At 43.9% G+C, this 10,869-nt stretch overlaps 1 protein-coding gene across 1 annotated transcript in view; it reads right to left on the bottom strand.

Moving 5' to 3' along the window:
- The window catches only part of LOC135900239 (uncharacterized), a 73,626-nt gene that overhangs the window by 35,235 nt on the left and 27,522 nt on the right, over positions 1-10,869 (bottom strand). The window lies entirely within an intron of this gene.

The raw sequence follows: 10,869 nt of genomic DNA, 5'->3' as shown, positions 1-10,869 counted from the left end.
AGATTGATAAAACGCTATAAATCTACTCATTTGCTGCGCCCTCCAGCTTCACTATGGCTACAGGGCTAAGAAAGACTACCCGCAAACGCCACGACCAGGATGTCAACCAATCTTATTGGAGCAATGTTCAATTCGGATTCGGGTGCGCTACCCACCACGCTTGTTGCTTACTTTATTGCACGGAAATTGGTTCCGTAACATTTGCGAACACTATATACATTACATGTATACACGCAGGCACCTAAAAACGCACGATACGAGAAAGAGTTCGATGAAACTTAAACATTCGGGCAAACAAGTACAAGCCCTAAGGGGCGCAAGACACTCATGAATGCGATCGAAGGTGTCGACCCCGCTTTCTCATTTCAGCAGCTTCTTGAAACAGACCATATCAAGTGAGCTGGCGCAGCATTTCTGTCGATCATGCGGTTTCTTCATAATGAATAAAGTCGGCAACCGGGACGCTGTGCAATCACTGCAATTTTATTGCGCGCCTCAGGGACTCTGACTGCGATGCAACCTCCGCAAATGTTTAGGTGGCGATAGAGAGGGAAACAAGTAGAAGGCAGTGAGGTTAACCAAAATATTTTCGCTTTGCTAAGCTGCACGGGGAAACAGGTAAATGGATTTAAAAATATAGGACGAGAGAAAGGTGAGCTCAGAAACGGCAATTGGCGAAGAAAATTAAAGTGCCACAAGTCGCAGTCTATCTCGCAGGCTCGTAGCCTGCAGAAAGCGATCTAGTGTTGGTGCTGCGTACAGCGCGCACCTAACTTGACAAGTGTGTTCTTTGTACGGTCGGCCGCTGTCGCGCACGCCGTGTCTTGAAAATTACCTGCAGACTGCTCACACCTTTGTATGCGTTGTGTGCTCGCTACTCTTCCGTTGAAGTGGTAGACAGCACGAAGGTCACTGCGCTCGCTGCTGCAGCAGTGTTGCTCACACCAGCGTTTTCACAGCGAGTGTCCGCGCACATCGAGTGTGATGTGTTCATGCTTTCTCGTGCTTGTTGATACCATACGCTTGTTAATTCAGTTAGAAAGCGAATGTTTGCAAGCTTATACGGCCGATAAAACTACCATACTTACTTCGCATAGCTGCGCACTAATTTGCTCTCGAAATCGATGCTTCGCCTTGCGGGCGAATCCGCTACTATATTTCTGCTCACACTTTCGCCAAACCCTCCTCCTCAGCTTTCCTGCTTGCATCTTTCATCCCCCGCTGCGCTTCGTATTAGCACTTTTACCCTTCGCTGTGCTGGTTTGCTCAGTTATGCCGACCCTCGCCGCCGGAATGGGCGCCAAAGTGCTGCACTATAAAAATGCAGCGTAAGAATTATCCGGCACAAGGCACTACTGCTAACCAAACCTCCTCCAGCGCTTATCGAAGTCATGCCGCAGTGCTGCAGTTGACCTTCCGAGGGGGGTGGGGAAGCAGGGGGAGGCGAACCACTCGTTAATAAATGGCGAGGAATCCGGGCCCCCTCAGGCTTCCCCTTACTTTAAGCGCGTTTAAGTAAAATTCTTCAGCGTTCATCTATTTACTGATGGTTAAGTTACCCACACAGAAATAAAAACAGTTGTGAAGATTTCAATATGGTCCGCTTTGACGTTGACGCCCTAATTGGTGTAACCAATCGCTCCTAGGGATGAACCTTAAACAATGTAAATTTCTGCGGGTCTCACGGATTACTGTACTTTATTCTTTATTCTTAATTCATGCATGATCTGCAGCGCTTACCTACCATGGCGGCTTAGCGGCTATGATGTTTCGCTGCTATGCAAGAGGTCGCGGGGTCAAATCCCGGCCGCTGCAGCCGCCTTTCGAGGGGGGGGGGGGCGAAATGCAAGAACGCCCGTGTCCCGTGCATAGGCGGCGTGTTAAGAATCCCCTGGAGGTCAAAATAAATCTAAACTGCCTTACTACGGCGTTCCTCATAATCAAATCGTGGTTTTGCCACGTAAAGCACAAGAATAAAATTCATACGAGGGGAGACGTTAGAGAATTGAGCTATAGGCCCATTAAAATTGCTTTTAGTATTATATAAAACATTCACCAATATAATTTTCAATAGAATCAGGGCAACAATTAACTTCAATCAACCAAGGCAAAATGCTGGCTTCAGAAAGGGATATTGCGCAATGAATAAAATCTATGTCATCAGTCATGTAATTTTCTTGAATCGCAATATTACCCTATTCTCCTATGTGACCACGAAACGCTACAGCCGCACAACGCTATGCCAAACCAAACTCGTCTCCCCTCATCAGATTCGAAACTATAAATAATTTGGTCTTTATTAAAAAACCTTCAGTTAAAGGATTATGTATACTGCGCTACATTATGATCTTTGTAACTTGCCGGAAGTTTGCAACATCGCGGTTTCCTTATATGACGGCTGCTTGTAACATCACGGTTCTGTTAACATCAGAGTTCCTTGTAATGTCCTGGTTGCTTGTAACATCGCGGTTCCTTGTAACATCAAGAGTGCTTGCATAACATTCATGGTTCTGTATAGCATCACGGCTGCGCGTAATATCACGGTTCCTTGTAACATCAAGGCCTCTTCTTTAACGCCACGATTCAACATAACATCACTGTTTCGTATACATCACGGCTGCGTGTAGTATCACGGCTCGTTATTTAACATCAGGCTTCTTTTGTAACATCACGGCTGCTTCTCACGCTCACACCCTTGATTACCTAAATAGGGCGCAGGAAGGATTTGCGCGCGCGTTGTGGCATAAAGTGACCGCCGTCCACAGGGGCGTTCAGGTAATGATTGAAACAGAGGATTGCTCATGTAAACCTACGTTCTTTCCTGTTTTGTACATGTCCTTTCGTGCCTACTGCATCCTATCAACAGCAGACGAAACCTCGCTACTGCATATATATATATATATATATATATATATATATATATATATATATATATATATATATATATATATATATATATATATATATATATATATATATATACATACAGATATATATATGTGTGTAAAGGGTTACCTTCTTTGGTTTAAAGCTATACGAGGCGGTCGCTTGCATTCGTGGCAACACGGTAAAACCTTTGTTTTCAAATTTCGTTGCAAAATTACTGAAATGTAAAAAGCCACTCTGCTGTGACCCTGAGTTCTCAGTTTCCTTAAATCTTGGCAAGCTATCTGGCGCGCCTCGATTAATGCACTAGCCCATTAAAGCAAATCCAAGCAGATTTTCTTCTTTGGACCTACATAATATCCTACAAGGAAAGGAACAGCTCACACGTCATTTCTTTGCGTTATCTAGATGGCTCTCAGGTTCCACCTGACGTATGCTCAAGTGCCATGAACTAAAACTTGTCCCGATTTTAATCCGCCAATTTTTGTACATAACAATTTTGTTTCGCCAGGCTACAAACCCACAGTTATATCTCCAGTGAAGACATTGCAAGCTCATTTACGATGTTACAATCTCCCAGTACTGCGGTCAAGACAAAATGAACCCAAACTTATTAAAGAACACAAAACCTATTCCCAGCCATATCCTAGCAATATCTTTGTGCAACCCCTTGAACGTATTTCCCTGCCAATTGACTGGAGAGGTATTCATGTTCACCCCATTTTTCGATCGAGCTATCGCACTAAATCATAGACTGCCACAGGTTTCTAACCAGTATGACTTGCAAGGTTATTCAGCACATAATACTTCATTCGCACGTCATTTCCCACATTGACAATAAATCTTCATTCAACAACCGACAGCATTTTCGTTTTGCACTTCCATGTGAAATGCGAGTTCTGGAATTAACAACTGATCTGCACTTATACCTAGACGTTTCGTTTGACGTCCATTTCCGCTACCCAGACTTACTGAACACCTTTGATTGTGTTCCACAGCAGCAACTAATGCTGTCCTAGCTTACCCTTGTCTCCCGTGTCTTTGGCTGGATTGGCTGCGTCCTCGCAGGGCGCTGCTCATTCGGACACCACAAAACCCATGGCCGGGCTTAGGAAGGGCTTTTATGGGCCTTCTCCTTATGGAATTATTTGTTACTCATCTTTCCAGTGGTATTTCTTTTCATATGCGTCTCTTCGGAAACGACCACGTCGTTTACCATCGCATACGTTCAGTCCAAAGCAAGACCGTGCTACAAAAAGACAGAGATTTAATTGAGACTTGGTACACCGATTTTTCGTCGGTGGGGTTTAACGAGCCGGAGAGGGGAAACGTGGTCGAGGCGTCGTTGAACCTTCTGGCCGAACGTTTGTAGAATTTCCGTCGCGGCTACGTGCAGCATCAGACACAGGTTAACTGCAGCTGGAAATTTTGGATACCCAGCTGCGCGGTAGTGGCACGCGCGGTAAACATGTCCGGCTTCGCCGCAATGAAAGCATAGCTGCCGGCGGTCAGCGGTGCGCCACAAATAGGTCTTTCGAAGCGGGTAGCCGGCAGAGGATTCACTGTAGAAACGAGGCGCAGCGATCGACTGGCGGCGATACGGCATAGTTGGCGGCGGCTGTGACTGTCGGAAATAGGGCGTCGGGGGTGGCGGTGATGGCTGCGTCGAAGTGGCAGGAGGTGGACGGCAGACAGCTTCCGCGTAGGTCAATCGTCGCGGCACCGCCTGCCAGTCGGGCGACGAAAAGGCCTCTCGAACTTCCTCCCGAACGATATCAGCGACAGAAGCCACCGCTGGTGCCATGGGAGAGATCCCGAGCTGCAGGATCTCCTCTCGCACAATCTCTCTGATGACTTCACGTAAAGACGTGCTGGAGCTCTCAGGTAGAATGGAAGCATTCACCGGCGAGCTCTTGCGATCATATTGGCGGTACCATCGCTGTAGTGCCCGTTCTATAGCGGTAGCCTCCTTGGTAAATTCGGCCACTGTCATCGGTGGGTTCCTCACGAGCCCGGCAAAGAGTTCCTCCTTCACTCCGCGCAAGAGATAGCGCAACTTCTTTTCTTTGGCCATCTCAGGGTCTGCTCAGCGGAAAAGGCGGGCCATATCTTCTGCAAAGATGGCAACGCTCTGGTTTGGTTTTTGAATACAGGATTTAAGTAGGCGCTGCGCGTTGTCTCTTCTGTCGCTACTTGTGAACGTATCTAGCAGCTGGGTGCGGAAGGCATCCCACGTGGTCAAATTTCTCTCCCGGTTCACAAACCACGTCCGCGCACTGTCTTGAAGCGCAAAATAGACATGAGACAGCTTTTGTTGGGAGCCCCAGTCATTATAACTGGCGACACGCTCAAATTGGTCAAGCTAATCTTGGACATCCTCAAAAGCGTCGCCGTGGAAACTTTCTGGTATCTTGGGATTCTGCAGCGTCACCTGCGATGGAGTTGCAGTAGCCGTGGCGGAAGTAGGTTGACGCGTTCCAGCAGGGTCCTGCAAAGGGTTGAACTCGGGCGTCAGGCCTAGCAGGCGGCGAATGTACCAGTGAACAGGAGTTTCGATGAACGAAGGTGATTCCGCTTTCGAGGTATGGCTCCACGAAGGGGTGCCGAGCATGAGACAATCCTACCCCGCACCTCCACCAGTGTCGCAGCCTATTAGGAGACGGGAAAGTCGGCGTAGAGGACGTGTAAAAGCACTTTTATGAGAGCAGTCAACGCGACGTCGTTGTCGACTCTGTTTTTCCACTCGCGCGCCACTTCAGCGTCATTCTCATCGCCTCGCACATACCCGCGGCGACCATATAGGACGTGGCAATATTCAGAAACGCCAGAGACTCACGTGGAGGTGGGGTTTGTATATTAGTTAAATATTCTCTGAATGCTTCGTTCATTGATTGTGAAGTACCAGAAACTCTGTGGTGTAAAATAACTTGTAAAAGTACTGTTTTCCTTATCGGAGTTGTATATCGGCCACCCTCAAGCTCCCCTGAGTTTCTCGAAAACCTGAACAAGTTTTTATATTCTCATGTAAATGGGAACACTAGGTTGGTAATGACTGGAGATTTTAACTTACCACACATAAACTGGAAAAATTTTTCGTATAGTGGTGTGGAATCAGTAAGCGCTGAAAAAATACTAGACATTATGTTTACGTACAATTTGAAACAAATCGTGCTTGAAGATACCAGAATTACGCCGACGCCAAGCTCAATACTAGACTTGGTGTTCCTATCCAATAAATAAAATTATTACAATGTGACGGTAGAAGATGGTATATCGGATCACAGGATGATCTGTCTCGATGTGCCTATCCGAGCAACTGGGCAAATAAAGAGCTATGTGCCAGTAAAAATTAAGGACTATGCTAGGGCTGATGACACTTCGATTCTTGATTTTTTGGAGATTCAATTTGATACTTTCCAGAGTACCGCTGGTCTAAACACAGTAGAAGAATTATGACAGGAATTATACTGTATTATAAGTCATTGCATGGACAAATATGTTCCATCACGGGTTAAGAAAACAAAGCAGACAAGTCCTTGGATAACCCGAGATATAATTCATACGAAAAGAAAAATTAAGAGATGGCGTAATGGGAGCGAGTCGCCAAAGGTCTTGGCCAATCTTAAAACTGAACCCAAACGTACTTTGGCTAAATCTAAACAAACATTCTCTGAAAAAAAGCCTCAGTGATTTCCTTAGGTCCTCAGCTCAATCATTTTTCCGATATTTTAGCGACAGAAAAGAAATGATTGGCGAAATTCATGATGGAAGCGACAGTATAAGAGAAAATGATGAAATACCAACCAATCTCAACCATTTCTTCCAATCTGTATTTAACGTCCCAGGAACTAATGTGAATTTAGAAGAAGCCTTGCATATTCCCCCTACTGTTCCAATGGAAACCCCTGAAATCACCCAGCAAGGAATATTTCAGCAACTACTCAAATTAGATACGAAAAAATCGAGCGGAGCCGATAATATACGAAACGATACGCAGAATGGATGTCACATTATCTAACTGTCATATTTCGCAAATCTTATACAACTCACTCATGGCTGCAAGACTGGTGCACCGCATTCGTGATACCTGCATTTAGAGGAGGTAATCGAAGACAGGCAACAAATTACCGTCCAGTATCACTTACTTCAGATAATTGCAAAGTCTTCGAACATATAATAGCAACACACATACTCAGGTTTCTAGATCAGAACAATTTACTATATCCTTATCAACATGGCTTTAGGACTGGGTTATCAACTGTTACACAGTTAATGGAAACAATTCATGACTTTGCGGGTGCTTTAGATATAAAACAACAGGTTCATGTGGTTTGCGTGGATTTTGCGAAAGCTTTCGGTAAAGTACCTCATGTCCAATTATTCTTCAAATTAGGTAGTGCAGGATTAAATGAATTGATAATAAAATGAATTGAAGCATATTTAACCAACAGTACGCAGGTACTTAAACTGGATGGTTATGAAGCAGATTCATTGGTATACCCTCAGGAGTGTCCCAAGGCTCAGTATTCGGACAACTATTGTTTCTCCTTTATATCAATGACATTAGTAGCGTGGCAGAAGAGGGTGTTCAGTTGAAGCTTTTCGCAGACGACTGCTTAATTTACACCACAATTACTAAACTTGATGGCCAGCTTAAAATTCAGAAATGTTTCCAAAATTTTGACGACTGGTGTCGGAAAAGGAAAATGGAAATAAATTATCCCAGATCTACATATACACACATCACCAAAAAGAAAACTGTCTATTCCTTTTTTACAGCATTGGAGGACATTTATTGGAGAATGCGCGCCAGTTCAAATATCTAGGCGTAACAATAACACAAAATTTGACATGGAACCAACATATAGATAGCGTCTGCATGACTCCCTATCAAAGTTATACTTTCTGAGAAAAAAACTGGAACATGCATCGCGTAATGTAAAACTTATTGCATACACCACCTTCATTAGGGCGATACTAGAATATTCAGCCGTCGTTTGGATTCCCCATCAAGTGACGCTTAAGAGAAAGTTGGAATGGATACAGAGACTGGCGGCGCGTTTCAATTGTTCGATGTACCGAAGGAAGGAATCGGTCACGCTTATGTTACAACGTTGCAACTTGGATTTTCTTGAGGTACGTAGAAAGAGATATAGGCTGAAGGTGCTTTATCAAATAATGCAGGGTCAACTTAAGATTGATAAGCTCAAATATCTACACGCTCCAGGCAAAAGAAACTGGCGAACTAACCACGACTACGTCATAAAGCCGTACCGTACCAACACTGATACATATCGATACTCTTTTTTCCCGGATGCAATAGAAATGTGAAACCAATCGCCAAACATTATTGTTAGTCTAAAAGATGTCACCAACTTTGAAAATGCAGCTGAGGCGTATTTACGCGAGTTTCCGATTTAGTTTTGAAGTGCCAAGTGATATGTGCGACTCGATGTTCAGTGTAAGTATTTTGATAAATGTCAGAAGTGTGCGGAACATCATTCAAGTGAACATCTTAGTTACTGTCAACTGATATGTGTTAAGCTACTTTACGTACATAGGCATTGTACATATTTGATGTATGTAATTATATTATCCTCTCTGTTATGACCCTCTATGAGGGTTGACAGTATCAATAAGTAAAAAAATAAAATAAAGATGACACATTGGCTGTTCGCGCGTACATCCGACCTTGCTTTATACACTTCGTTTTTTCATCCATAAGCAGAATCGCATAAAACGCCAGAGGCAGGTGCCCCACTTGCAACTGTTTGGCACAATTACTCGGACATTATTTGCGTGCAAAATCGAAATGCGTTTATGACGAATTACCAAAATTTCGCTACGTGAATTCCAAAAAATTAAGGCACATGTTGAAGTTTAGGAACTGTGGCTGTGAGTCCGCGTGGCATATGCACTAGGAACCAATTTCGAAGATGACCTTTGTTTTGAGATGTGCATTCCCAGAGTGTGCACGACATGCGTTGGCGTTAATATTATTTTTTTTACTTTCAATGCATCAAAAGACATTTTGTTAAATTAGTAATTGGAACAACGTTACGTTTCTATCCAGAATTCGGCAACCTGTATCTGAAGACTGGTGGAAGTTTAAAATTATTTACACGTGGATGTTCCTTGCGAAATCACTGGTAATTCCTAAATTTCATTGTGCGCTGAAGTAACGGGTTATAAAATTCTGCAGTGAAATTTTGTTTATTTCGCCTGTCTGTCGCCTGTCTGTCGTGCGGCGTGATGAAAACCGCAATGGCTCCCAATCTAACATTATGTTTACACGCTACCTATGCATGCTTCGACCATACAAAGGAAAATTATTATTTCGGATTCGTCGCCTTTTTGCGATTAACCCGCCGCTATTGGCCAAAAAGTTTCAGGCTGCACCCACTTCACCTGTCTGTCACGCGATATCACAAAACCGCAAAAATTAATTGCGTCCAAGCGACGTGTACGCTTTAATGATACATTAACTTGCCGAACAAAATCGAATTTCTTTTCTTCTTTTCTGAATAGTCGGAGTCTGCCAAAAGAAATAGATGACATCTGCCACCGATTGCTCAGGCACTGGCTACTCGCACCTGCCGGAGAGTATGGCTTTATTTGCGTATTACAAAACATTGTGCGTGACCGTGTAACGTTTACGAGCCTTTTCGGCACGTATACGAGATCGATCTGCCAACTGTTCTTTCCTGAGAATCCTCTTTAGCGGCATTTTTAACTACCCGTTGCAGGTCGCAGTGATCTTAGACAAACCATCGCCATCTAGGTAAGGGAAAGCGGATTAATCGCAGACGCCGACAGCTCCCTCTTTATCCGGTTCTCTATTTACCATGCGCTGGCTTGGTGCGATTGGGGTCCTCTCCGCTTGGGGGTGCTGCTGGTCTCTTGTCATCCAATTAAATAAGCAAAACTGCTCAATGTGAGCAATGTTATTCGTTTTGAAAGTAAGCAAGGTTAACTTCTATTAACGAGGATAGCGTTTGATTTGGCTATTCTGGCAACGCTGCGGGCCACCGCCCGATACTTGCGTCGGTGGCTACGTAAATGTAACGTCAGGAGATTGGTATAAAACATATTGGACTAGTTTTACGTTATAGGGCCCCTGATGCAGAAGAACAAATCTAATGCTATGAAGTTCAGCTGCTGGGCTAAGTTCCTCGCGCACACGTGCTGCGGAAAAATCAGGGGCGCCTTATACGAATTATTTCAAACGTGAGGAAATTTACTCACGGGCCAAAAACCTCGTGCAATTCAGAGTTTATTCCCGCACAATTTGTTGTCGAGCGTCGAGCAGTCGTGAATTTGTTGCTATATTGTAGCAACACTAGATACCCTTCCCCAACATAGTGATTTCCCTTGTGTAAACAGATTATTTCAGCCTCTTCGAATAAAGAACCACAAGTAAGCGTTAACTGCTGAACGGCAGATTTTACACGAACTTCCAATGTACCGCATAGACTATAGCCAAGACGCACTATGAGAAAGGAATGAGATAACCAGAAACAATGAACTGTCCATACCGAGGCATATTTTAGCGCCCATTTGAATTCGGAAAGATGTCGCCCCAGACGTTCCGAACACGCCAACCTACTCTCAAAGAAGCAGGTGCACTGAATTTTCTTTTTTCTAAATAGCACAAATATTCAGGATTACACATAGCGATAATGTTTGCCAAACTATTTTGTCCGTCACCTCAGAATCCATCAGTACAACTTCATCGACAGTCAATGGCATGATTATTTTCAATCGTTGAAACCACTAGTGGTAAAAAGTTTATTGAGGCAATATGTGTAACACAGTAAAATGATACATAGTCGGAGATCCAGAAGTCAGATGCTGCATTGTGACACCCTGCAATAATATATGCAAGATTATAAGGAATAGCTGCAATAAATGATGTGAAAAATGCAAAGTGTAGGAAAAGATGCTATTAGATTAAGACTGTTCACACAAATAATGCGAGCTAAA

The sequence above is a fragment of the Dermacentor albipictus genome, chromosome 1, assembly GCF_038994185.2.
Source record: "Dermacentor albipictus isolate Rhodes 1998 colony chromosome 1, USDA_Dalb.pri_finalv2, whole genome shotgun sequence".
In the NCBI taxonomy this organism is placed as follows: Eukaryota; Metazoa; Arthropoda; class Arachnida; order Ixodida; family Ixodidae; genus Dermacentor; species Dermacentor albipictus.
This window is presented reverse-complemented; position numbering and strand designations above follow the sequence as displayed.